General features: G+C 35.6%; 1 long non-coding RNA gene across 8 annotated transcripts; it reads right to left on the bottom strand.

Annotated features, from left to right (window-relative positions):
• Positions 1-992: 992 nt before the first annotated feature.
• On the bottom strand, positions 993-5,060 carry LOC113342108. Of its 8 annotated transcripts, none has more exons than XR_003356410.1 (4): positions 2,662-5,060; positions 1,841-2,362; positions 1,417-1,523; positions 993-1,323 (listed from the first exon to the last, which is right to left on the bottom strand). It is a non-coding gene; the product is annotated as an uncharacterized LOC113342108 (long non-coding RNA). The 8 variants fall into 8 exon arrangements; XR_003356411.1 differs by lacking the exon at positions 1,417-1,523 and having other exon boundaries at positions 2,662-2,753; positions 2,857-5,060; XR_003356416.1 differs by lacking the exon at positions 1,417-1,523 and having other exon boundaries at positions 2,662-2,753; positions 3,846-5,060.
• Positions 5,061-6,413: the final 1,353 nt, after the last annotated feature.

Here is a 6,413-nt window from a genome sequence, read left to right as displayed (position 1 = left end):
TATCTCACAGAAATATATATGAACGAAATGAAACAAAATCGGATTGATTCGTAATTGTACAAAGTACTTATACAAGAATCAATTCATGAACATTAAGCCACGGTTTGCAAAGTTAATTTGAATTCATTAAATCATAAATGTTTTAGTTCATTAGTATGAGAATCATACATAACCGATTTTAGAACTTAACCACTGTGTTTGCAAACTGGGTACGCGAACAGCAGCTCCAGACCTTGGCCTAGTCAAGCCTTTCGCAAACCCGGTTCGTGAACAATCGTCCCAGGCTTAACTTAGGTAAACCCGTTCGCATACTAGGTATGCAAACAAGAGTTTCAGACCTTCTAAGGTAAATCCGTTCGCATACTAGGTATGCAAACAGGAGTTCCGGACCTGAATCATTACAATACAGTTCGAATACTAGGTATGCATAACGTGTTGTATCCAAACATGGGTAATTGTTCTAAACTCTCATTTCAATCATTGAAACATTCTTGGAATACGACAATGGTAATCTCATACATATCATTAGCTTCAAGTAATTTCCAAGTGGTCGAATGATCAATACTAAACTTCCCAAGCTAACATCAAATGACTCTCTCACAAAAAACATGTAAGATGTTCAAGGTAATTTTCACGTGATCATATTTTGACTTAATATTTAGTTTCCAACAAATCACTATAACAAAAACATACACGGATCATTCTTTAAAAGTGTGATCTAAGCTGGCTGTCCGTGATCTTTGCCAGTATAATTTAAAGGGTGATCTATAGATAACAACTCTCCTGCGATGAAAAATGTGATCTTACCTTATTCAAAGAACATAAAGTTTTGAAAAGTTGAGATCTAAAGGCTAGGTTTTTAAAAGACAGGGATTTAAAAGTTGTGATCTTTCCTCCAAGTTTTCAACCCAACTTTACCCTATACAAACAGCATATTCCATTTCATTTCTGCACCTGTAATTAAAAATTCAAAACTGACATGAACAAAATCGAAAAGGCTAATAGAAAAACTATATTCCATTGGGTTTGAATCAGATTCATTCCTGAACAAGAAAATAGAAAAATTACACATTTCTGCAGAATCTACTTGTTTAACTCAAATCAAGGGTACCAAAACACAGATCCTTAATATCAGAACAAGCTCATTTAGACTATTCCCTGAAGCACTACAAGTACGATCAAGCAAATAGTGTCAACCACTAACACTGGAGAATGATGTTAAATCTGAAAAGCCAGAGACTTGCACAATCCGTGACAACCTCGAGACTAATGCAGGGTATCCTGTACGCCTTCTTTTGCAGCAAGCCTTCAGAACCCTGCAAGCTGAATAATAATCCTGGTTACCACGAAAACAAGTTTGTACAAGTGACCGCATTCAGAATAAAATAGATACAGACAATAGGAACATACACAGACCTCTAATGCTGGACGTATTGATGAGCTGAGACAGAGAAAGACAGGCAAGTACCCTAAGCAGAATTGGCCTTTTTTTTTTCTCTTTCTGATGGTAGATTTAAGCGTATCTAGCAACCAAGAAACAAGTATTATCTATCCGTAGGAAAATGACTAACTTACTTGGGAACAATTTCCATGTTAGGGTCATGTCCTCTACCAGGGATTGAGTATATAAACATGCCCTGTACCTTGAAATCAAGGGCCAACATCCAGAACTAATAACCTGGTACTTGTTCAATAGCTAGTATAGAATTCTTACCCCTAAGCTATGCAGACAAATCAAATACACGTAAAAATAAGAATATACCATATTGACCATAAAAATAGGGAAGAGAAGAAAAACAAGAAGCATAACAAAAATTAAAGCACGGGAGCAATGGTTTACTTTGGTCAAGGTCAAACCACTCTGTGCGGTATGGAAACTAGAATGGAACCTTCGAACTTCGGTAATGCCGCCACCAACAGAAACAAAGTTCCTTGCGTCACCAAGATATAAAGATTGTTTAATTAGTAGACAGACCCTACAATCAAAAGACACAGAAGGAAGAAACTCGAGCTTTATCCAGTTTGATAGAGACTTATCCATAAGCTTTATCCCGATCCCCTTGCTTTGAGCACCTCCTCATCTTCAAAGGTAACATAAACCTGCACTGTTTTAACTGATTAGTTCAAACCCCTGCTTATAATTCCAACATCAATTTCAACTAATATTTTTGGGATAAGGTATAACAACATCATAACATTTTTGAAATTGCTCCTAAAGATGCATATAAAATGTCAGGCAGATGCCACAAGGTACTAGTGACTAATCAGCTACTGGTGCTAGAGCTTTTAAAGCTTCCCCCCTGCACCATTTGCTTTCCAGTCTGCTTTGCAGACATCAAGATGACCTTATTTTTACACCATTCTGTAGAAAACAAAGTAGTAAAACAAAAGTATCAATGATCATTTCGACGGACGGGGATAATTCATGTCTTCTGATCTTTGCCAACAGCTATGATCATCTATCGAAGTTGAGTCACTCTTACTGATGCCTACCTTCGGTACATTAAGCAAGGCTAAAAGATTGAATGATCATATGTAATGTAACCACATAATCATAGAACAGATTAATGATAAATATGTTACAACAAATGTGACAATGTCACGAGGCAGAGGCATATAGACTTGTCCTAATACCAGAAAATACAAGATTTGCGAGAGTACCTACTGATCCTTCACCATTCCTAGTGAGTACCAACATGCCCTGGAATATGATGATAGCTTTAACCTCCTAATATGAGCCAATGAACTATCATCTAGAAGAACAAAAGCAAGAAATTAATATTTCCTCTCTGGTTAATATACTAACAGATACCCACACCAACAAAAAAACAACAATTCTTATGCATTTATAATTACGTGAAATATCCATCGCCATCTGAATAAGAGGACCAATAGAAGCCCCTTGAAAGAGAGTCGAAGTCATACAATTTCTTAAGACCACTAAACTACAAATCCAGGAAACAATAATAAAACAGAGAACAATTAGGTGTTAACTTATGACCAACTACTTTTGGATTTTATTGCAAAAGAGAAAAATTAACAGACAGAAGCATTTACTATTAGTACTGGACTTATCATAAATTTGAAAAGTAAAAGATGAGAGTTGTAGATGGTCTGCTTTATCACTAAAGTTAGTATCTTTGAAATGGTCTTCTTTTAGGAAGACACTTTGAGTTTTCCTGTGAAGAAATAAGCATTCAATGTTAGTCATACATGAAAAATCTTCGTATACAACAACAAAGTTAGTAGTATCAGCAACAACTCATCCCATGATAGTATTACCGAGTTTCGGATGCTACGGAATGAACTGAGTTTCAGATGCTACATACCAACATCCAACTATAATTAAGGCTCTAGGTGTGAATCATGAATGCAATTTTCCACTCATCTCTATCTAAACCCTGTACCCATGTCTACCAAAAATCACCTCCCACACTACACTAGACCCCTTTCCTTTAACCGCAAAACGCAATAAACATTTCTGTTTCTCTACCACAGGACAAATACAAATATGTACGGTAATCATTGCAACTACAGCACTCTGTATCCCATGGAAATTCGCACGATATAGATGCTAAGTTTTTCTTGTACATTTCACATAATGCTATTATTGACGAAATCGTATACAGGCCAGTTTCAGTTTAGGGGGGATGCATTAAATAAGTAACTGATTCTGCACGATATAGATGCTAATGCATTTTGTCGATTTCAGTAGCCCAAATTATTCTAAACAGGAATAGACAACGACTACATCAAATCAATAACAAAGAACAAAAATGCATCAAACCACCTGGTTTTGTAAAATTAATTGATTATTGAAAAAAACTCGAGGAACAATGTAATACCAGGACACAAATTCACTACTCTTTTTGCCGAGAAACGGCTCCAAATCATCCCTGTCTTGATGCTGATGCTTTCCATGTCAAGAACCACAATATACTCTTACAAAGATACAGCAATTCAAAAACATTAGAAGCCAAAGACTTGTACCAGAAGTTGAATAACATGAAAGGTTTTCAGTGCAGAACAGATGGGAGGGATTGCCATAATAAGTGGAAAATGGGTTACAAGGGAAGCATATGTAAGCAGAAGAGACACTGAGCATTTCTAAAGCAGGAGTCTAATTACAGTTTATCTTCCTACTTTTAAAAATACGGTGGATCATTGCTTTATCGTACTATGGACACATTAATTCACAAGAGCAAAGCATGCAGAGTACCACAAAGGAAACAGAGCGAACTGGGAAAGTTAAATTGGAATTCGTCATGGTTGAGTAAAATGATATACATAAGAATAAGGGTGTCCATTATAATGCACACACGTATTTCAATAATCAACTTTCCATGTTCACAGATCAATAGAACTGGCAATTATATTGTTTATAATCATCGATCTAACAAATTCAAACTAACTTTTGTCTGCTCTTTAGAAATGGAAATCATTGTCTATGTATTCAGAATTTCATGTAAATTATAATTCCGTGTATATTGTTTAATCATATCTAAGAGTATTAGATATTCAAAAGCTGTAAATCCATCATCAACGGGTATATTTCCATATGCTTAATGGGAATAAAGTCTGCATGTTAGCAGGACAACAGAATTATTGAGGAATTTGAGTTCCGTTTCCTCTCAACAGATCAGTATTGATTGAGATAACCACCAATCAACATTTCAAATCAAAGAATTATCAAACTAACTCAAAATTTTACAATAACTCTTTTCCAAAGATCAAATCGATCTGTATGAACTAACCAATCTACCAACTAAAATTAAAAACTAACCAACCTAAATCAGAATCAAACATGCGAGTAAAAGTTTTAAATATAAGCGAACCTAAATTCTGACTAAAAAGAAAACCATCTGAACTTCGATTTGGAATAAAATCGTATCGCACCTGAATCTAATCCAAACAGTCGAGGAAACATGGCGAATCGTACCTGAATCCAAATGAAATTGACGATTAGAATCTTTCAAAACCTCGGATTGTGATTTTCCTAGAGAAACGAGTTTTTTTCTCGTTCGAGAGAGAGGGAGAGTAAGAGAAACTAAGTTTCTACGGGGAGAGATAGAGAAAGAGAATTGAAATGGGCGGGTTCGAGATTCTGTTTTGTTTAAGGGTTGGGCCCGTAAAAACCTGAAGGTCACGCGTTCGAGCCACGCCCACCGCAATCGTATTTTTATATTTATTAGAATACAACTTTTTTATCACAAAATAATATGGGATGTTGTCAAATGCTCCAGTTATAAGATCACACTTGTTAAATTATATGAGATGTATGGGCAGGTCTTTATATCTAAGATCACACACACTATAATAGGTCTTTAAGTTTTAGCCCTAAAAAGACCACTAGTGTTCATACATTGTGATGTTTAGTGTGTGATCTATAGCACTTTTTGTTGTAGTGAATAGATTCTTTCCAACTAAACTCATCAAGAATATGATGAACATAGTTAAAGAAAAAATCTTCCAACACATATTTCAAGAAATAGATAAGCGAGATAAACTCGGTTCGAAATATCAAATGTGTATAATGTAAAAGTCTATATAACTATAAAACTTAGTCTCATTAGAAGATAGAATAAAATAGACTTCTGAGTGATTGATAAGTTTTAGTCTCAACATACCTTTTGTTGATGAATTTCTTCCTAGCTCCTCAGTAGATCTTTGTCTTCAATTGGTGAACGCCGTGAAGTCTCAAGCTCAAATACACATTAAATCCTAATCTGAGACATATATGTAGACTAGAAATCAAGTATATAGTTTTGATCAACTAAACTTGACAAACAAGCTTGAGATAACAACGCTTGCAAGTTCGACCGAGTAGTGCTCTAATAATAGTAATCTGCACTACCCGGAAAATATAACGAATGTACCTGTTGTTAGAGCATAGCTCGGTTGAACTCACCAAGCCTTGGTATGTCAAGTTTGGTTGTCATATTGTAGTATCAAAACTCATCTAGAGTCGCTTGATTAAATACTATAGTCAACTTCGTTTAGGTTAGACTAGAAAGTCTAAGAATGTTGAGACATACAAGTATTACTCCGAAGACCTGAAGAATATGAAGAAGTAGCGAACTACAACGACGACATCATACTTCGACTTGAGGTTAGTAATACTGACTTGAACTTGTTTTATTCCTAACGTACCTTTCAAGTCATGCGTGAAGGATCAGAAAATCTGTACTTTATGCGAACCGGGTTTCGGCCCGCTTAACAAACTCTGACTCTCCGATACGCCAGTCAAGTAACCGGACCTGCAAATTGTTCTGAGAAACTCGAATTCGAATTATCCAAAATGCATTATAAGCAAGCACACATAGCATTTATTTTCTAATTATGAGAGACGACCAGTTGTCAAAATTAATAGACTTATACGACCAGTTTCCAATTCTAACAATTAATATGGCCAG

The sequence above is a fragment of the Papaver somniferum genome, unplaced genomic scaffold, assembly GCF_003573695.1.
Source record: "Papaver somniferum cultivar HN1 unplaced genomic scaffold, ASM357369v1 unplaced-scaffold_33, whole genome shotgun sequence".
In the NCBI taxonomy this organism is placed as follows: Eukaryota; Viridiplantae; Streptophyta; class Magnoliopsida; order Ranunculales; family Papaveraceae; genus Papaver; species Papaver somniferum.
Note: the sequence above shows the minus strand (reverse complement) of the source record. Positions and strands in the feature narration are given on the sequence as shown.